Source organism: Rhinopithecus roxellana, chromosome 12, assembly GCF_007565055.1.
Source record: "Rhinopithecus roxellana isolate Shanxi Qingling chromosome 12, ASM756505v1, whole genome shotgun sequence".
Taxonomy (NCBI): Eukaryota; Metazoa; Chordata; class Mammalia; order Primates; family Cercopithecidae; genus Rhinopithecus; species Rhinopithecus roxellana.
The window spans coordinates 119,352,625-119,374,542 of NC_044560.1; the positions used below are offsets into that span (position 1 = coordinate 119,352,625).

The 21,918-nt window shown below is 54.9% G+C and overlaps 1 protein-coding gene across 2 annotated transcripts in view; it reads right to left on the reverse strand.

Annotated features, from left to right (window-relative positions):
* ZNF787 (zinc finger protein 787) overlaps window positions 1–13,107 on the reverse strand; it is a 33,727-nt gene extending 20,620 nt beyond the window's left edge. Inside the window, exon 1 of one of the 2 annotated variants that reach the window (XM_030913186.1) lies at window positions 12,721–13,107. The gene's annotated coding sequence lies outside the window, so the exon portion shown is untranslated. Of the gene's footprint in view, window positions 1–11,809; window positions 11,833–12,720 lie in introns of those variants that run through there. The other variant, XM_030913187.1, reaches the window with a different exon arrangement.
* Window positions 13,108–21,918: the final 8,811 nt, after the last annotated feature.

Genomic DNA, 21,918 nt, shown 5'->3' on the forward strand with positions numbered 1-21,918 from the left:
CAGCGGCTGGGGCGACGCGTCGGAACTGGTAGATGGCTGGGTGCTGGGGGGCCAGCGGTGAAGGCCACGGCACAGAACAGGCCACCCCAGTGCAGCTCCAAAGGCACGGGGGCAGCAGCAGATGCAAGAAGGGTGCTCTAGCCTCCCCTTTTCCTCCTGAAAGCAGACGAAACCCCATGTGAAACATGCCCTCCCCGTAGACGAAGAGGACATCCTCGTCACCAGCACCAGGAGCTGAGGCTGAGAGACAGCTGCACAGACCAACCCTTATCTCCCTCAGCCTCCCCAAGGACTTTAGTGACTCTTTCACAGTCGCTATTCTTCGGCATAGAAGCCCTCAGGCCTCACTGCTGCGAGAGGCCTTCCCTTTCTGAAGTCTCCCATGTACCTGTAAAAATAACATTCCGGGCCGGGCGCGGCGGCTCACGTCTGTAATCCCAGCACTTTGGGAGGCCGAGGCGGGCGGATCATGAAGTCAGGAGATCGGGACCATCCTGGCTAACATGGTGAAACCCCGTCTCTACCAAAAATACAAAAAATTAGCCGGGTGTGGTGGCGGGTGCCTGTAGTCCCAGCTACCCGGGAGGCTGAGGCAGGAGAATGGCGTAAACCCAGGAGGCGGAGCTTGCAGTGAGCCGAGATTGTGCCACTACACTCCAGCCTGGGCGACAGAGCGAGACTCCGTCTCAAAAAAAATAAATAAAATAAAATAACATTCATAAGCTTTTCTCCTGTTATTCTGTTTCATGTCAACCTAATTCTCAGACTCTGCCAGAGGAGGGGAGCCATTGCGCCCAGCCTAATGTTCAGGAATTACATAGTGGTGATGATTTAATATATTCACAGCTTTGTGAATATATTAAAAACCACTGAATTGTACACTGTAAAAAAGCAAACGTTGGCCGGGCACGGTGGCTCATGCCTGTAATCCTAACACTTTGGGAGGCCAAGGCAGGCAGATCACGAGGTCAGAAGTTCGAGACCAGCCTGGCCAATATGGTGAAATCCTGTCTCTACTAATAATACAAAACTTAGCCGGGTGTGGTGGCTGGTGCCTGTAGTCCCAGCTACTGGGGGGGAGCTGAGGCAGGAGAATCGCTTGAACCCTGGAGGCAGAGGATGCGGTGAGCTGAGATCATGCCACTGCACTCCGGCCTGGGTGACAGAGCGAGACTCCATCTCAAAAATAGAAAAGAAAAAGAAAAATCAAATGTTGTAATACATTAATTGTACCTCTATTAGAAAATAAACTTTTAAAAATTGTACAGGCTTTCTAATTACAACACCCTGAACATTAAATATGCATAAGAATCAGCACTGTAGGAAAAGTTAAAAAAAAAAAAGTACAAGAAAAAAAGGGAAGAGAGCAGTTTGCAACCAGCGGCTGAGGAGGTGGCGGAGGCTGCTCCTCACCGCTTCTCGGCTGAAACCTGTTTGCCAAGTGGTGATAACGTCCTTCCAGTGAAACTCTATCACATAACTCAATAAAAGCAGGGACTTCCCAGCTCAGAGCCTTCCCCTGGCCTCCACCTCGGGCCAGCTTCCTGCAGGGCCAAGGCCTTGACCAGGCTGTGGATGGGTGAGGTGGGAGTCTGCCCTCCACACCCCTCCTCTCCACCGCACAGTGGCCCGCCCAGAGGCCAGCAGAGATCACCTCTCACTCAGCAGGGATCTGCTGCCAGCCAGGCCTGCGCTGCCCACAACGGGCACTGCAGCCCTAGGCACACGGCATGATCCTGCCACGGTGATAGCCGGATGGGGGGCAGAAGTGAGGCAGCCTACAGACGTGGAGGGGCTGACCCTGTGTGGGGGGCGCTGGCCCTCAAACTGCCCTCCAGATACTAATGCTTTTTACATGTTCAAATGGTCACGCTTTAAACAGCCAGCCACGTACCTCCATCGAGAGTAGCCTTCATTTCCCCTCTTGGTTCATAAAGCCTAAAATATTTACTATCTGGCCCACTGCAGAGAAAGTTTGCTGACCCCGATGTAAAGAAATGAGGGCCGGGCGCGGTGGCTCAAGCCTGTAATCCCAGCACTTTGGGAGGCCGAGACGGGCGGATCACGAGGTCAGGAGATCGAGACCATCCTGGCTAACACGGTGAAACCCCGTCTCTACTAAAAAATACAAAAAACTAGCCGGGCGAGGTGGCGGGCGCCTGTAGTCCCAGCTACTCGGAGGCTGAGGCAGGAGAATGGCATAAACCCGGGAGGCGGAGCTTGCAGTGAGCTGAGAACCGGCCACTGCACTCCAGCCCGGGCGACAGAGCGAGACTCCGTCTCAAAAAAAAAAAAAAAAAAAAAAAAAAAAAAAAAGAAAAAAAAAGAAATGAGGGTGCCAGGGTTTGGGGCACACTTTCCAGGCCATGGCCGGGCCAGGGAGGCGCAGCAGAGGGGCTGAGCACCTGGAATGGCGCCAGGAGGGAGGGGCAGGCAGGGACCTGGAGCAAGGCCTGGGCAGCGGCCCAGCCCGGGGCTCTGTGCTCAGCAGCTGCTGCCCTGGAATTCCTGGTCACTTCACCTTTGACCTGCATTTTGTAAGTGGGGTCCAAGAGCACAAGGGCTCAGTGCTGGAGGCTCACAGCCTGGGCTTGGGGGGCTCTGCACTCACCTGTGGGTGAAATGCCAAATACAAAACACCCTGGCCGACCCAGAGACCTCCAGGAAAGGAAGACACTTTCTTCCTGCCTTTTTGCATAAGGGTCCACAAATTCCATAGCCAGAGGGGCTGGGGCAGCAGAGGAGGGGTAAGCGGCGAGGGGCCACAGCTCAGGGTCCGGAGGCTCTTCTCAGAGGCAGGCGGGAAGGAAGGCCGCACCGTGGTGACCTGGGACAGGGCCCACACTGCTCTGCATCCCAACTTCCTCTCCGAGGAGAGGGAGGGGCCCACACCTACCAGGGAGATGTGAAACAAACAGTCTGGGTGACAGCGCTGTGCCCCTGTGAGCAACGGGCAGCCGCGGTGCCAGTCCCTGGCGTCATCACCGGCTCTGCCACCCTCAGAAATGGCTGAGCCTCAGCTGCCTCCTCTGCAAAGCAGGGACGGGAAGGACAGGTGCCTGTGTGGGGACTGAGTGACTGAGTGGAGGCTTCTGAGGACTCATCAGGGTTAAGACGGGTGTTCACTCAATGCTCCCCAGTTCTCTTCCTCTCCCGTCCCTCCAGGCATGCTCTCAGCCCCTGCTGAGGCCTGTGTCCTAATCCATCAGGCCCTACCCCCAGGACCTCATGGCGCGAGCATGGGACCCTCATCCGCAGAGAGGAGCGATGGGAGAGGCGGGGGCCCCAGGAGCTGCGGGGGCCTGAGGCAGCTCCTGACCCAGCTCTCAGGGTCCAGGCCAGCTCCCTAGGACAAGGCCCCCCACTTGCTCTCAAGAAAACCCTAGGCTATTCAAGGGATCGACCAGAAGGCTGGGAATTTCACATCTTCTGAAACGAGGGTCCCGGCCTCCCTGCCCGCCTCTGTTTCTCAGCCGGGGTCTCAGCTCTCCCAGCTGCTGCTGGTGCTCACTCACCTGGCTCTGACCTCCGCTCCAGAGAGGAAGCACCTGCAGCACGGGCAGGGGTGCCTCCCCCTCGCCCCCGGCCCTCCAGAGATCCAATTAGCACAAATGATTGTTATTATTGTTGTTATGAAGTCCCGCCCACCCCTCTGGAGGCCTGCCTGCCAATTATCCCCTTTCTTCTGCTGCCAATCTCACCTCCTCCTCCCCCGCGCTCTCGGAAGCAACTCCTCCTGGCCCTCCACGGCCCTCCCTGCCCAGAAACTTCTCTGGCACCCACCTGCTTTCTCCCTCACCTCTGTCTCTTATTTCCTTCCCGTCTACTTGCGGCTTGGAGCAGCCACCTCCTTTCCTTCCCCGACAGTCATCCTCTAACCACTCGGCTAACAAACACCCTCCCTGACTTTTCACCAAATCCTGTGACTCCTTCTCAGCCTGACTCCACGGCCTCTTCAGAGCCACCGTACACCCCATGTGGTCCTGCCTTTGCAGGGCAGGGGAGGAGCCCTGGGGTGCCCAGACCAGCCTTCTCCCCCCGACCCCACCCCCTCCAGCATGGAGGGCTGCGGCCCTTTCCTCCCTCCCACCCGTCCACCCTCACTCTCTTCTCCCCATTCCCCCCGCTTAGGGCTTTCGCTCCCTCTCACCATGATCCTGGCTCCCACCCTGCCTCTTGGAAGTGCCCTCCCCACACCACACACCAACTCATCTTCCTAAAGTCACTCAGTTCAAACAACCCAATTAGAACCTGGGCAAAGCATCTGAGCAGGCATTCCTCCAACGAAGAAAGACAAATATCTGATAGGCACGAGCAAGGATGTCCTCATGAGCCGTCTGGGAGAGGCAGACCAAACCCACAGGGAGCCAGCACCTCACACCCACTGTGCCGGCCTCAGAAAACAAGTGCTGGTGAGGACCAGGAGAAGCAGGGAGCCCCCCACTGCTGGTGCCAGGGCACCACAGGTGGGGCCGCCGTGGGAAACATCTGGCAGTTCCTCAAAAGGTTAAGCCAAGAACTCCTGTAAGAACCAGCAAGTCCACTCCTAAGCATAAACCCAAGAGAAAACATACATCTGTCCGTGCAAACAGCAGCACCCAAATGTTCACAAAAGCATTAGGTATAACCGCCAAAATGTAGAGACGACCCAGATGTCCATACGGATGAACTAACTGTGGTCCATCCATGACCGTAATGGAACACGACTCAGCCATAACCAGGCGTGAAGTTCAGCCACCACAGGGATGAGCCTCGAACACGGCACGCGTGGTAAAACACGCCCGATGCAGAACAGCGCGTGATTCTATTTATACACCTGCCCACAACAGGCGCACCCGGGGAAAGAAAGCAGATCAGGGCTTCCCAGGGACCCGGACGCAGGGAGGGAGGGAGGGACTGCTGAAGACGCACTGCGAAGAACAGGTTCTAAAATCGACTGTGGGGATGGCTGCATAAATCAGTGAATACACTAAAAACCACTGAACTGTATACTTCATTATTTATTTATTTATTGAAACAGAGTCTCACTCTCTCGCCCAGGCTGGAGTGCAATTGCACGATCTCGGCTCACTGCAACCTTCACCTCCTGGGTTCAAGGGATTCTCCTGCCTCTGCCTCCCAAGTAGCTGGGATTACAGGCGCTGAACTGTGCACTTTAAAATGAAGAATTCTACTCTATGGGACTCATAATAAAACTGTTCTCACCAACAAAAAGCAACTCAGTTCATCACCTCCTTGTCCAAACTGCCACCACTGCACGTGCCTGCTGCCCCTCAATCCAAACTCCAGGTTCCTCCCCAGGCACCACGGGGCCCAATCCGGCTCCAGCACCTCTGCAAGACCCCTCCTTCCAGCTGGCCTGGATCTTCACTGTGCACTGCGCTGCTCCTGACACACCAACAGGCTCAGGCCTGGCCAGGCCTGGTCTTTCTTTCTGAGGGGCCGGGCTCACTCCTCCACCTGCCCCGGCCAGGCCTGGTCTTTCTCTCTGAGGAACCGGCCCCACTCCTCCACCTGCCCCGGCCAGGCCTGGTCTTTCTCTCTGAGGGGCCGGGCTCACTCCTCCACCTGCCCCGGCCAGGCCTGGTCTCTCTCTCTGAGAGGCTGGGCTCATTCCTCCACCTGCCTGGCTCGGTCTCACCTTTCAAGGGTCTGCTCAAATGTCAGCTTCTCCCCGAGGCCCACACCCCACCTTTCCCATGGCAGGGCTGACTTCCCGGCCGGTCAGCACCTTCTGTCACCACGTCACGAGCATGATGATATCACTTCTACTGGTATTTCCTTCCTGGGGCTCTGCATCTGCTCCTGGGCACAACGCTCCCTGAGGGCAGGTGCCAGGGGTACCCAGCACCTGCTGCCCCGGTGCCCATGGCTGCTTCCGGAACCAACACCGCCACCTGGCCCCACTGCAGAGCCCTCTCCTGCTCACCTTTCTGCTCTGCTCCCGGCTCAAGACGCCTACAGCGCCAACCCCTCCACTCCTCCACCAGCTCCTTCACTGCCCTTTTCTGTGGCCGCTTCACCCCTCACTCCTGGCCTGAAAACCTCATTCTTGTTCCCTCCTGCACCTCTGGTGGATCTCCAGGCTAGGTGGGGTGATGCTACGAGGGATCCCGCGTCGGGCCCTCATTGCCTCAGCCCCGGGACATCTCTGTGACACCACTGAGACCCCAGGCCTGCCCTCCCTGAGGGTGGTGGGGAAAGCTCCTTGGACCCTTTCCTGTTCATTCTACGGTGACTGGTCTGTGGATACCTTCCCTCTCGTCTGAGCCGGTTTTGGCAGGTCACATTCTCCTACAGCACAGCCTGCACGTCCCTCGGGCGAGGTAAAGGATGCAGAGGTGAGCCGTCCCCTGCTCAGGACGCAGAGGTGAGCCGTCCCCTGCTCTGGCCCCCTCTCCCTCTCCTCTCCTCTCGAGGTTGGCTGCAGCGCATCGATTTCGCTGCTCTATTTTTTTTTTTTTTTTGAGACGGAGTCTTGCTCTGTCGCCCAGGCTGGAGTGCAATGGCCGGATCTCAGCTCACTGCAAACTCCGCCCCCCGGGTTTACACCATTCTCCTGCCTCAGCCTCCCAAGCAGCTGGGACTACAGGAGCCCGTCACCTGGCCCAGCTAGTTTTTTTATATTTTTTAGTAGAGACGGGGTTTCACCGTATTAGCCAGGATGGTCTCAATCTCCTGACCTCGTGATCCGCCCGTCTCGGCCTCCCAAAGTGCTGGGATTACAGGCTTGAGCCACCGCGCCCGGCTATTTTTTTTTTTTTTTTTGAGACGGAGTCTCGTTCTGTCACCCAGGCTGGAGTGCAGTGGTGTGATCTCAGCTCACTGGAAGCTCCGCCTCCCGGGTTCACGCCCTTCTCCTGCCTCAGCCTCCGGAGTAACTGGGACTACAGGCCCCCACCACCACGCCTGGCTAATGTTTTGCCTGGAGACGGGGTTTCACCGTGTTAGCCAGGATGGTGGCTGCTCTATTCTTTTCCAGCTACTTCACACCTGGACTTGTGCGGCAGCCTCCCAGAGGTTTCCCGTAGGTCTCCCACTCGTACCACCCACACCCTCCCCGTCACAGCCGGATTCCTTGGAGGCACCAGCACAGCCACAGCAGAGACAGCTCACGGCCCCAGTCACCACACTCGACTTTCCGAGAGGGTGAGAGCGAGGGACTTCGTCTACTGTCAGGGTGCGGTGTGTTGTGGGGACTGCGGGGCACAGCCGGCAGGACCTGGTGCCTTGCACATCTTCAGATCCTTATGCAAAGGCTTCTGGGTCTTAGGGCAGCCGAGTAACAGAGAATTGTTTAAAAGACAAACAAAACAGTCTTCTGGCCAAAAGCCCCACACACCTACAAAGTACACTATGGACTCTGGGTGACAATCAGATGTCCGTGTAGCCTCATCCACTGTCACAGAACGCGCCGCCCTGGAGTGGGAGTTGATAGTGGGGGAGGCTGTGGGGGGGTGCCAGGGGGGATACGGGACATCTCTGCACCTTCCTCGCAAATTTGTTGCAAACCTAAAACTGCTCTAAAAAAAAAAAAAAAAAAAAAAAAAAAAAGCCCCTGGCCGGGCGCGGTGGCTCACTCCTGTAATCCCTGCACTTTGGGAGGTCGAGGAGAGTGGATCACAAGGTCAGGAGATTGAGACCATCCTGGCTAACACGGTGAAACCCCATCTCTACTGAAACATACAAAAAATTAGCCGGGCGTGGTGGCGGGCGCCTGTAGTCCCAGCTACTTGGGAGGCTGAGGCAGGAGAATGACGAGAACCCAGGAGGCGGAGCTTGGTGTGAGCCGAGATCTCGCCACTGCACTCCAGCCTGGGCCATGGAGCAAGACTCTGTCTCAAAAAAATAAACAAATAAATAAAGCCCCTGGTCACTACTTAAGTGGCTGCGGAGGCAGGATCAAGTAAGCCTAGGAGTTTGAGACCAGCCTGGGCAACACGGCAAGACCCTATCTCTTAAAATTTATATATATAAAACATTAAAAACAAAGCCTTTATGTGGGAAAAAAAAAAAAAAAAGACACACACACAAAACCACACCCACGGACCACCTTACATTCTGTGACTCCTCTGCTGGGCCAACAGGGCAGGCTGGCCATTTTCCAGAAGGTGTGGATTCTTCCCCCGGGGCCTTTGCACCAGACAGTGTGGATTCTCCCTCTGTGCCTCCCCCCTACCAGGCCTTTGCACCAGACGGTGTGGATCCTCCCTCTGCGCACCACCCCCTCCCACCAGGCCTTTGCACCAGATGGTGTGGATCCTCCCTCTGTGCCTCCCCCCGCCAGGCCTTTGCACCAGACAGTGTGGATTCTCCCTCTGCGCACCACTCCCCCTCCACCAGGCCTTTGCACCAGACAGTGCGGATTCTGCTCCCCACCCTGCCGGGGATTTGCAGCAGACGGTGTGGATTCTCCCCCCGGGCCTTTGCACAGCCCCTTCCTCCCACCTCACCTGCCCTCTCTGTGTACAGCTGCTTGGCCCATCTGCCAAGGCTCAGCATCAATAGCACCTCCCCCAGGAAGCTTTCCCTGACTGCTCCCTTCCCTCAGCTCTGTCCTCTCTTATCCAATGACAAAAGATCACACTCACCAAGCACGGATTAAATCCCAGGTCCTGGGTGCGGGGTGCCCTAAGCACATAAGCTCTGATCCTGGGCCCCGCCATCAGTGAGAGACAGTTCGAGGCCATGAGGCCAGCACAGGGGCAAGAGGACAATCACCCTGGGCAGGGCTGGGTGTGATCTGGCCCCACCAGGAACCAGCCACATGCCTGGGCAAGGTGCTTGGGCTACCCGTCCCTCCTGATAAAACGAGACGATGTGCGCCAAGTGCTCACCCAAAAGCCACGGAGGCACCCAGTAAACGTGGCCTATCACTGTGGTCCTTGTTGTACAGACAAGGAAACTGAGGCTTCCACAAGGGGAGTGGCTGGAGCAATGTCACAGAGCCACAGCGAGGCTTCCACAAATGGAGTGGCTAGGACAATGTCACAGAGCCACGGCGAAGCTTTGAAACACAGAGTGGCTAGGACAATGTCACACAGCCACAGCCAGGCTTCGACAAGCGGAGTGGCTGGGAGCAACGTCACAGAGCCACAGCGTAGGAGGCTGGAGTCACACCTGAGTCGGCAGGCTGCCAAAGGCAGCTTGTTTCCTTCTAACTCGTGGACACTGGCATTTGTTCCCTTTAACGTCCACCACTGAGGATGGTCCTGTGTCCCCCAAGGGGATCCGTGTCTCACTCACCTCTGCGACACCTACTACAGGTCCCCGTCAGCCCCACAGTGCCTCCAGCAGGCTGTGCACTTGAGGGCTGGCCTATTTCCAGCAAGGACCCCATGCACAGCAGCCTCAGGAATCCATGGCTCTGACCGGCCAGACACCCTGGGCTGAGACCAGGATAACTTCTGATGCCAGCATTATCCACTGCAAGGCCTGGCACCACGGAGGCCTCGAAACAGGGGGGCCAGAGGGGACCCCTATTTAGCACAAGAGAGACGTCCATAGTCTATGAGCCCAAAGGGAGAAGGCTCAGGGCAAGGCAGAGACAGAACCAGGAAAACTTCACCGAAGACAGCCCCAGGTAGCCAGGGCCCCTGCAGGAACAGACGGGCCCTGGGCCGTCCCACCGGGCTCAGAGCTTCCGCTGGTTTCTTCGCAGCTGTAAGGTGACAGCTCTGGGCTCCTGGGACAGGGCCACTGACACTGGTGATGTGACTGCTCGAACTCCACATCTCCCTTGCTCTCCCTGATGCTGGGTGAGTGAGGCCTCCCTGGGGACTGCATGGATCTCAGCACTCAACTTCCGAGCCACTTCTGCTTCTACTATGCTGGGGTTCCCCTGAACCAGCCAGCAGCCCTGCATGTAGGAGTCCTCGTGGACTGTACACCCCACTGGGCAGGGAGTCCAGCAGTCTCCAAGCCAACAACTAACACCTAAAGGACTTCGGGACAGGCTTTATCCCCCTAGACCCCAACCTGGGGGCAGAAGGGGGCGGTCATGATGGTCAAGGGTCTGGGCTCCGGAATCACACATAGACTTGGGTTCTGAAGCTGCTGGGGGCCTTGGGCCAAGTGCCAAACGGAGCCTCCAACCCGAGCCTCCATCCCATCCCCCTAAAATGGGGGTGACCACCTCCATCCCACAGCCTTGAGAATTTAGGACTGTGAGGACCAGGCACTAGGCCAGGTTCCTGCAAAGTGTGCACCAGCAAGTGTTGTCGAATCTGCAGTTTCTCACACCACAGAGGCCCCAGCGCCCAGCACAGTCCTCACTAGGCTGAGGGCCTCAGGATGCACCAGAGGATGCATGAACGAGGTTCGGAAAGGCCTGTGAGATATGTCTGAGGATGGGTGTCCTGAGAGCTGTGTAGACCTAGTAACAAAAGACCTCCCAGGCAGCCAGGAAGTTGCAGGTGGCCTTGAGCTGTTACTCCTGCCATTCCCTGCCCAGAGCCCACTGTCATCCTCCCTTAAGTAACAGGCTGCTGATAGCCAATCCCTCCTCTTTATCTTTCAAGACACACAACCTCCCCTCACCACACACCCCTCCCTCAAGGTCAGAGCTCCCAAGACCACTCTGGCAAATCTCCCCACCCCTCTCCCCAGTGCAAATGGGTCTCAGCTGCTCTGGGACAAGGACTGTATGATTCCTGCCAGGCTGCCCAGCACAGCACCACTCTACCTTGCGCCTGCACAGAGGGGGACTTGAGACCCCTCTTTTCACCCAGGCTGGGCCAGGCACCTCGTCTGGGCCCTCACAGGACAGTGCTGTGCCAAGACCATGTGTGACCTCATGCCCAGCACAGGGCCTGGCCTGTGCAGTTGCCTGGATGGATTACGTTTACTCAGGGAATTACGAACTTGCTCTCCTTTTTAGACAATTGAAGGGAAATTGAACCTGGGAAAAGGGAAGTGGCATGTCCAAGGTCACAGAAGTGGAAGAGACAGTGCCAAGGCCAGGGCCCAGGAACGCCTGGCTCCAGAGCCCTTTCCATCTACTTTACACCCTTCTGTTGAGGTCTGCGCTGGCTCTAAAACGCAAGCATTAAGAGCCTTCCCGCTGAGGTCAATACTATTATTACCACTTCCACTCTGTCCCGGGGGGAAAGTAAGGCACTGAAGTTACTCGTCTAAGGCCACAAAGGTGAGTGGTGGGGCTGGGACTTGAACCCAGGCCTGCCTGGTCCCAGAGCTCTTGGGGAATACAACCCAGTGCCTGCATGCACTCTGGCAGCGCACCAGCAAGGGGCCAGGACGGGTGATGAGCCCTTCCCATCTCTCAGCTCTGCTGAAGCCTGGATGGATGGATAAGATGCGAGATAAGCAAGCAGAAATCTGATCTGGATGTTCTCTGGGGCCGTGGCCGGAGGACCACAGGGACTGCGCAGAGGCAGGCAGGTGAATGTCAGCAGCATTTAGCCAAAGAGGCTTACAGTCTTACAGAGGAGCTAAGCCAGGATCAACGCAACTATGCTTCCCGGCGCTGGGACCAATCGGATCCCCAGACGGTTCCTAAGCACTGCCCAACATGGGGCCTGGGACCAGGTAACCGCAAAAAGCAAACTAAGTCGTTCCTTCCCTAAAGCCCTGACCATCCCCCGCACTGGGTTGGGTCAAGATGCCTTCCCTGGCTCCCACAGTCCCCAGACCTCTGGATCAGGGGTCTGGTCACCTTGGGTGGCGACTCTGTCGCCGGGGTCTCAGTCTCTGCCTTCCACTCAGACTCCAGGCCCTTGTTCATCTCCCTGCTCCCTGCCTAGTGCACAGCGCAGGGCCTGGCACTGAAAAAGCTTCTGCCTCAACTCACTCGTGCCTTCTGTGTCTGTGGGTCACTTTTCTGTCCGACTCTGCAGGTCCCAGGGGCACTCATCCACATGAATTGGGGTCAGCTCCCTGGACTGGAGGTCGGGGTGGGGTGTCGGGGGGCGGGGCTCCACTCTGATCCACTCGGCACGGGGAAGGGAGGCCTCAGGAATCGCCACCGGATCCAGACCCCGCCTTCGCCCTGCCCCGTGGGCCACGCGGTGGCTGACCTTGGCCCAGTCACTTCCCCCCCTGGGGACGCGCTTCCTCCCCGCCTGCCGCGCAAGGGCGAATGAATGGGCCTCCTGCCGGCCACAATCCCCGTAATTACCCGCCTGATCAAAGGCCACGCACAGCCCGCCCGGGGCAGCAACGGGACCCAGACTGACTCGAAAAGGGGAAGGAAGGGCTGGGGGGGCCGAGGGCTGAGACCGTGCCCTTGGGGCCGCAGTATCCGGCCAGGCCAGCCGGGCCCGCGCGGCCCCTTCCCCCACCTGGGCCTCAACTTCCCCCCAGAGTCGCCACCACTTCCGGCCACGACCGGCGGAGTTAGAACTTCGAGGGGGACCGGACAGCGGCCTCACCCCCGAGGGCCCGCAGGAGAGGGACCCCCACCGAGGCCCCCGCTCCCGCCCCCGCCACGCGCACGCGCGGCCCCCTCCAGCCCCGCTCGCTGCCCGCGGGCCGCCCGGGCGCGCGTCCCCTCCCACCGCCCTTCGGCGCGCACGCGCACTCCCCCCGCCCGCGTCACCCCGGCCGCGCGCCCACTCACGCCCCCCCAGCAGCGCGCACGCGCGCCCGCCGCCCAGTCGCGCTAGCCCTCCAGTCTCCCCACCTACCCCCAGCCCAAGCCCAGATTCCCGAAGCGCGCGCCCCCCTGGCTCCCAGCGCACGGCACCTGCCCCCGCCCCTCACCTCCTTGGTCCCGGGGCCGCCGCACCGCACTGCTCCTCCTCTCTCCTGCCTCGCGGATGGTGGCAGCGGCGGCAGCGGCGACTCAGACCCTGGGGTCAGGGGGACGGGCGCCCAGGCCGGAAGTGACCTTCCCGGCCGCTTCCGCCCGCGCCGCTCCCCCCTTCTCCCTGCTCCCTCCCGCCGGGCAGCCACCCTGTCCTCGCCGCTCTAGGAAGGCGAGCCCGCTACCCCGGCCGCCGCCCCCAGCTCTATGGTGCCGGGCGGGCGCCTGAGGGAGCCACTTCCGGAAGTGTCTAGGACGCAGGTCCTCCGTCCATGCTCTATGGCGCCCCGCGCCGAGGGGCTTCGGCCCCGCCCCCTTCCCGGACAGGAGGTGCGGGTTGGGCCCGTTAGGCGGAGACTTCCGGGTGTCTAGGGCGGCGCCCCCCCGGCCCACCCGGGCTCCTCGCGCTTGCGCGGCCGGCTCCCCGCGCCCGCCGTGGGGAGAGAGTGAAGTGGCGTAGAGGGACGCTCGTGCCACCCCGGGTCCTCCTGCCGTCTCTATCATGGTAACCCCTTGTTTGCCGCAGCTTCTCCCAGTGGTCCGAGTCCTGATGTTCAAAGGGCTCCGCCCCCTGCGACACCGGGTTCCTTAGTTACTGGACAGAGAGTGCCGCGCTTCAGGTGCCATAGCCTCAGTTTCCTCCTTTCTGAAGTAATAAAAATACACTGTGCGCCTCCAAGTGCTTCACACGCTCTAGGTCCTAGTCCTAACTAGGGCCTCATGATAGGTCCTACCCCCACGTTGCAGGTGAGGGATCAAATCACCTACCAAAAGTCACACATCCGGAATGCCAGAACTTGGGCCCGAACCCGTGGAATTTGGCTCCAAATTCGTGTATTTAACCCTTGACTGTACACACTGCCTCGTTATAGCTCTGAGAATATGCTACTTCCCCTGCACTAGGTAGGCCCCTAGTAAGCACGCACTGGGTGTTAGCTGTTTCTGTTAGTATTCTTGCAAAAAACACATATTTTAAAATAATTGTCCAAACCGTAGTGTCCTTGCAGGCTGGTCCTTCTGGTCCCTCCTCTGTTCTGTACTTGGCTGACTCTCACCTAAGTGGCAGATGACTTATCGTTTATGATTGTTTTATTATCCTTACTGGGAGTCAGAAAGATAGGAAGCTATAATTCACTTGTGGAGTAACACCTTTCTCAGCCTCAATTTATCATCTGTGGAATGGGAAAAAATAAGATAACCTGCAAGGTAATATGTGTAAGAGCTGCTTAGTTCAATACCTGGAGCATAGTAAGCTCACAAAAATGATGGTGGTTATTATTACTTATTAGCAGTGTTATATAAGTCTATTGCTGTGGCCACTGTATACCCTCAAATCTCAGTCAGCATCAGTCATAAAAAGTGCATTATTGATTGAATAGTATCTTTCCATGGGGCGGGGGGAACAGTGCTGTGTTAAGTGTGTTTGTCAGTAGGAGGATGTCTGTGTCTCTCCATCAGAAATACCACAAAGGAAAATTTTTAAATATATCTTAGAACAGAAGGCAGTGTGGCCGGGTGTGGTGGCTCATGCCTGTAATCTCAACGCTTTGGGAGGCAGAGGCGGACGTCAGGAGGTCAGGAGTTCAAGACCAACCTGGCCAACATGGTGAAACCCCATCTCTACTAAAAGTACAAAAATGAGCCAGGCGTGGTGGCAGACACCTGTAAACCCAGCTACTCAGGAGGCTGGGGCAGGAGAATGGCTTGAACCTGGGAGGCAGAGGTTGCATTGAGCTGAGATCACGCCACTGCACTCCTGCCTGGGCGACAGAATGGGACTCCGTCTCAAAAAAAAGAAAGAAGAGAGGGAAGTGCTATTATAATAGCACTAGAAACAAATTATTAAGGGTACGAACTCTACACGAGGAAATCTGTTTATAAGAAAAGTCACTTGCTTGTGCTCCTCTGAATCAGATCATTAAGTGGGTGTCCTGCAGGGACCCGGTTGTGGGTGGGGACAGCCTCCTCCCTCTCCAGTCCATTCCCCTTCTTCGCTGGCCAAATTAACAACTTAACGGCAAGATCTGGAACAGCTACATTGGCACACCAGATGGAAGCCAACGCTGAGGATGGCGGAGAAACAAGACCCAAGGAGCCAGCTAGACACTGGATGGCTTCGTGAAAGAGGCTCCGTGCCAGCTGAGATTCTACGTGAGAGAAATCACCTTTGAACTCACTGAAACCACTGGTAATTCTGAGTCTCTCCCTTAAGACAACCCAACCAATACCGGGATGTTTCCCAAACATGGATGGGTTGCAGCAGACATGGCTAATGCACAATCAACATCTGTTCTTCCCTTCTGCAGTACAAAGTCACTCCTGGGATGCTGCTTCCCGTCCCTGGATTCTGTTCTCCACTCCTCTTGGCATCTAAGTGTGGCCTAGTGATTGGTTCTCACCAATGGGATGGGATGGAAGCAATACAGCCCTCTTCCAGGCCAATGCTCTTAAGAAACATGTATGTTGGCCAGGCACGGTGGCTCATGCCTGTAATCCCAGCACTTTGGGGGCCGAGACGGGCAGATCAGCTGAGGCCAGGAGTTCGAGACCAGCCTGGCCAACATGGCGAAACCCCATCTCTACTGAAAGTACAAAAATTAGCCTGGTATGGTGGGCGCCTGTAATCCCAGCTACTCCGGAGGCTGAGGCAAGAGAATTGCTTGAACCCAGGAGGCAGAGGTTGCAGTGAGCCAAGATCACACCCCTGCACTCCAGCCTGGGCGAAAGAGTGAGACTCCGTCTCAAAAAAAAAAAAAAAAAAAAGAAAAGAAACATGTATGCCTGCTTCCTGCTCTTTCAAGGTCCTAAAGAAAGAGGGGAGCCCCCAAGAAACCTGGGTCCCTGAATGACCACCTTGTGGAAACACATCCTGTCACCTAACACCAGATTGCTACATGATCAAGAAATACACATCTAACTTGTACACCCAGTGCTCACAGCAGCATTATTCACAATAGCCTAGAGGCGGAAGCAACTGAGTGTCCGTTGTCAGATGGGCAGATAAACAAAATGTGGCACATAAATGCAACAGAATAGACCAGGCGCGGTGGCTCAGGCTCATAAGCCCAGCACTTCGGGAGGGCAAGGCGGTCGAATCACCTGAGGTCAAGAGTTTAAGACCAGCCTGGCCAACACGGTGAAATCCTGTCTCTGCTAAAAATACAAAAATTGGCCGGGCGCGGTGGCTCAAGCCTGTAATCCCAGCACTTTGGGAGGCTGAGACGGGCGGATCACGAGGTCAGGAGATCGAGACCATCCTGGCTAACATGGTGAAACCCCGTCTCTACTAAAAAATACAAAAAACTAGCCAGGCGAGGTGGCAGGCGCCTGTAGTCCCAGCTACTTGGGAGGCTGAGGCAGGAGAATGGCATATAAACCCGGGAGGCGGAGCTTGCGATGAGCTGAGATCCGGCCACTGCACTCTAGCCCGGGCGACAGAGCGAGACTCCGTCTCCAAAAAAAAAAAAAAAAAAAAAAAATACAAAAATTAGCCAGGCATGGTGGCGGGCGCCTATAATCCTAGCTACTCGGGGAGGCTGAGGCAGGAGAATCACTTGAACCTGGAGGCGCAGGCTGCATTGAGCCGAGATCGTACCACTGCACTCCAGCCTGGGCAACAGAGCCAGACTCTGTCTCAAAAAATGAAAATAAAAATAAAAATAAATAAATACAATGGAATATTTTGTAGCCTTAAAAAGAAAGAAAATTCTGATACATGCTACAACATGGATGAACCTTGAGGACATTATGCTAAGAGAAACAAGCCAGTCACACAAGAACACATACTTTATGATTCCACTTATATGAGGGACCTAGAGAAGTCAAATTCTTAGAGACAGGAAGTAGAATGGGGGTTGCCAGGGGCTGGGGGAGGGTAATGGGATGTTAGTGTTTATTGGAGACAGAGTTTCGGTTTTGCAAGATGAAAAGAGTTCTGGAAATGGATGGGGGTGATGGGTGCACAAGATGTCAATAGGTTTAACACTACTGACAGTTAAAAATAGTTAAGACATAGCCAGGTGTGGTGGCTCATGCCTGTAATCCCTGCACTTTGGGAGGCCTAGTCCTCCTGGCTGAAATCAGGAGGTCGAGACCAGTCTGGCCAACATGGTGAAACCCTGTTTCTACTAAAAATACAAAAATCAGCCTCCTGGCTGAGGTCAGGAGGTCGAGACCAGTCTGGCCAACATGGTGAAACCCTGTTCTACTAAAAATAGAAAAGTTGGCCGGGCGCGGTGGCTCAAGCCTGTAATCCCAGCACTTTGGGAGGCCGAGACGGGTGGATCACGAGGTCAGGAGATCGAGACCATCCTGGCTAACATGGTGAAACCCCGTCTCTACTAAAAAATACAAAAAACTAGCCGGACGAGGTGGTGGGCGCCTGTAGTCCCAGCTACTCGGGAGGCTGAGGCAGGAGAATGGCATAAACCCGGGAGGCGGAGCTTGCAGTGAGCTGAGATCCGGCCACTGCACTCCAGCCCGGGCAACAGAGCGAGACTCCGTCTCAAAAAAAAAAAAAAAAAAAAAAAAAAAATAGAAAAGTTAGCCAGGCGTGGTGGTGCACGCCTGTAATCCCAGCTACTCAGGAGGCTGAGGCAGGAGAATCGCTTGAACACGGAAGGCGGAGGTTGCAGTGAGCCGAGATCAGGCCACTGCACTCCAGCCTGGATGACGAGTGAAACTCCGTCCCCCCAACACACACACAAAGAGTTAAGATGTTTAATTTTATGTTATATATAGCTACAATTTAAAATGCGTTTAGAGAAAAAAGAAGCACCCTTCTAATGTGATGTGCCATTACAACGCGTGGGTTTTTTTATTACAGCAGCTTCACCCTTCCCTAATACAGAGTTTTCAGATGTTAGGCAGTAAAAACGGTAAAGCCCCCTTTTAGGGATGTATCAGCATCTAGATGGAATTTAAAGCCTCAAGACTGAATAAAATTGGGGGGGGGGGACAGCGAGTACGGAGAGAATCACAAATGGCTCTAACAGCATCATCTCACCCATGTTGACCCATCACTGGCTTTCTCTGGATCCTTCTTTTTGGAGAGTCTGCCTCTCTGGCGTAGATGCCGGGATGTGAGAGGCTGGAAAGCTCAAGGCAGTCTTGTTTCCCACCGTGTGGAGGAAGCCAGTCTGCAGGAGGAGAAAATGAAGCCTCCCAGAGAGGTGAGAGTTGGAGGGAGACAATGTCCCAGCTGAGTTCAGTAACCAGGCCCTAGGCTCAGGTGCTTCCACTCTGCCTAACCTTCCTGAGGGCTGGACGTTCCACTCTTCCTTCCTTTGAGTGAGTGCGTCTATACTTCTTCCAGGAAAGCCCCGTTTTGGGTTCCTGCCACTTGTAACCGAAAGAGCCCCGAGTCTCCCCCACAGTATCACAGGCCTCCATCTATGTTGAACGAGTGGTGGAAGACAGGAATAGCCACACATCTCTGTAGTGATATGGAAGGTCAGAGGTCCCTGGTGCAGGGGCACAGGCAGCAGCTCCTGCTGGGGAGCCCTTTATAACCTCCTCATGGTTTCCTCCTGAGGGTGTGGCCCTAGGCCGAGTGACAGGAACAGCTGCAGCTGGCAGATTGGAGAGGAAGAGTTTGCAGCTGTTGCCATTGCTTCTAAGTCCCCGATACACAGAGAAACACACACAATCTCACTTTTCAAATGATCCTCCTTGCCATGATAATGAACGAACACTTCTTGAGTTTTCGTCATGTACCGGACACACTGCTGGGTGCTTTGCTTAGATGGATGTGCTCAATCTTCATCTCCACTCCCAGACATAGTTGGGCCCTGGCAGGCAGCATTGACAGCACCCACAGACCCGTGAGAAATGCAGAATCCCAGGCCCTACTCCAAACCTAGAGTCAGAATCTGCATTTTAACCCAATGATCAAGGGATTCTTAGCCATGGGAAAGTCTGAGAAGTATTGATGCCAGGCAGACGCCAGGACGCCCAGTTAAATGTGAACTCCAGATCAAAGATGAGTAATTTTTTAATGTAAAAATGTCCCAATACTGGCTGAGCACAATGGCTCACTCCTGTAATCCCAGCACTTTGGGAGTTCGAGGCTGGCAGATCACATGAGGTCAGGAGTTCGAGACTAGCCTGGCCAACACAGTGAAATCCTGTCTCTACTAAAACTACAGAAATTAGCCACGTGTGATGGCCCAGACCTGTAATCCCAGCTACTTGGGAGGCTGAGGCAGGAGAATTGCTTAAACCCGGGAGGGGGAGGTTGCAATGAGCCAAGATCTGTACTCCAGCCTGAGCTACAGAGCAAGTCTCTGTCTCAAAAAAATAGTTAAAAAAAAAAAAGTCCCAGTACTTATCCAATCTATATATATAGGATGCATATATACATCTGTTGTTTATTCGAAATAAATGCAACTGAACTTTGCATTTTAAATGCATCCTGTATTTTAATTTGCTAAATATGGCAAGCCTATGTGGAGAACCTTGTGGTTGCCTCCTATGACATTCTTCACCCATCTTCCCAGATTCGCACACCTCCTCCGTGTGCCAGCTGCTGTGACTGGGGCGCAGAGGGCGGGGCTTTGAGGAAACAGAGCGACCCTGCCTCAGACCAACCATTCCGGCCTATGCCCCATGCACACGGATGGGACAGAGACGTGCTGAGTGGGGCGCTGGGAAATCTCCTAGATGGCAAGATGTGGGACGTGATGATTGCAGCGGTGGCACGTTTCAGGTTGCATGAGACAAATGCAGCTCAAACGGACTGGAGATTTAAAAAGGAGAAAGAAAACTTTATTGGCTTGGGTAACTAAAAACAAACAGCAGCAACAAACACCAGAGGCTGAAGCTGGACACCTTGGGGCGTGGTTGGGTGGCCCACTGTCTGGGCTCCAGGGACCTGTTTGGTTTCTACCCCTCCAGCGTAGGGGTATAAAGGCCACTGCAGGGCCGAGGCTGCCCTCACTGCCCCACCCTTCTATTGTTTCCCTGAATCTGATTGGCTCACCTGAACCAATCACAGGGGCCGGGCAGGGATGGAGGTTCTGATTGGCCAGTCCCAAGTCACATGTCCACTCCAGGAGCAGGGCGGAACCAGCTGTCGTAAACCACGTGGAAGGAGAGGACGGAAGGGATGGCCTATTCTCTTTCCAGGACAGCCTGGGTGCAGTGACTACAGACAAGGGTGGGTGCCCACAGCCAAAATAGGAGGTCTGGAGGAAGGGTCCGGGTAGCCACAGGCATTCCCTCATGCTGTGTTCACCACTGTCCAGAGAATTAATAAGATAACCCAAATTTCTCCAGCTTCACTTACCATATGGCATTTAACCCTCACGTCAATCTCATAGAGTAGGTGCTGGAAATGGAAGAAAGACACATATGTAAATGTGTGTACATGCTTCCAAGAGGATATACGAATGCATAAATATGCATTTCTTCTCTAAGAATGAAATGTTGGCTGGGCGTGGTGGCTCACATCTGTAATCCCAGCACTTTGGGAGGCCAGGGCAGGAGGATCACTTGAGGCCATGAGTTGGATACTAGCCTAGGCAACATAGAAAGACTCCATCTCTACAAAAAAAAAAAAAAAAATTAGGTGTGGTGGCGCAAGCCTGTGGTCCCAGCTATTCAGGAAGCTGAGACAGGAGGATTACTTTAGCCCAGGAGGTTGAGGGTGCAGTGAGCCATGATGGTGCCACTGCACTCCAGCCTTGGTGACAGAGCAAGACCCTGTTTCAAAAATTATCATCATCATCAAATGTTTATTTCATTGAAATGCATTTCTAAATACATTTATTAAAGAATAAATCCTGGCCGGGCGCGGTGGCTCAAGCCTGTAATCCCAGCACTTCGGGAGGCCGAGACGGGCGGATCACGAGGTCAGGAGATCGAGACCATCCTGGCTAACACGGTGAAACCCCGTCTCTACTAAAAAATACAAAAAACTAGCCGGACGAGGTGGCGGGCGCCTGTAGTCCCAGCTACTCGGGAGGCTGAGGCAGGAGAACGGCGTAAACCCGGGAGGCGGAGCTTGCAGTGAGCTGAGATCCGGCCACTGCACTCCAGCCCGGGCGACAGAGCGAGACTCCATCTCAAAATAAAAAAAAAAGAATAAATCCTCATTTAAATGGAATTGTCCATCCATTGCACTTTGTCCTTTAAAACTTTTTTTTTTTTTTTTTTTTTTGAGACTGAGTTTCGCTCTTTCCCCCAGGCTGGAGTGCAGTGGTGTGATCTCGGCTCACCACAACGTCCCCCTCCCAGTTTCAGGCGATTCTCCTGCCTCAGCCTCCCGAGTAGCTGGGATTACAGGCGCCTGCCACCACACCCAGCTAATTTTTGTATTTTTAGTGGAGATGGGATTTCAACATGATGGCCAGGCTGGTCTCGAACTCCTGAGCTCATGATCTGCCTGCCTCAGCCTCCCAAAGTGCTGGGATTACAGGCGTGAGCCACCACACTCGGCCTGTCCTCTAAAACTTGTGATGCCAAGGAGAAAAAAATTGACCAAACCAAACACCCAAAGACCTCCTTAACTATAAAGCTTATTTTCATTTAATAAGAAAAATATAGTATGACCCTTTAGGCTTCAGTTCATTTCAAGCGAATCCTTCTGTGGTAATGACAACATGAAAAAATTAACGAGAGCTCTTAAATAAATCGTGAAACCTGTTAAACTTTCTCTCCAGGTGGTGGATTGTTCCCAGTGCTATAAAAGTTCAGTGTAAATTCCAAGTGGTTTTGAGGAACGCTTCCACCTGTTTTCTTCTTGTTGCTGCAGGAGTTTATTTATCCGGAGCAGTTTTTCCTGACATTATTGCACACAGTAAAATGTCTGAGGTTGCTGGTTTTTTATTTTATTTTATTTTATTTTTTTAGATGGAGTCTCGCTCTGTCCCCCAGGCTAGAGTGCAGTGGCATGATCTCGGCTCACTGCAACCTCCGCCTCCCGGGTTCACACCATTCTCCTGCCTCAGCCTCCCGAGTAGCTGGGACTACAGGCGCCTGCTACCACACCCGGCTCTTTGTATTTTTTAGTAGAGACGGGGTTTCACTGTGTTAGCCAGGATGGTCTCAATCTCCTGACCTCGTGATCCACCCGCCTCAGCCTCCCAAAGTGCTGGGATTACAGGCGTGAGCCACCCCGCCCGGCCGAGGTTGCTGGTTAGATCTTACAGACCCCT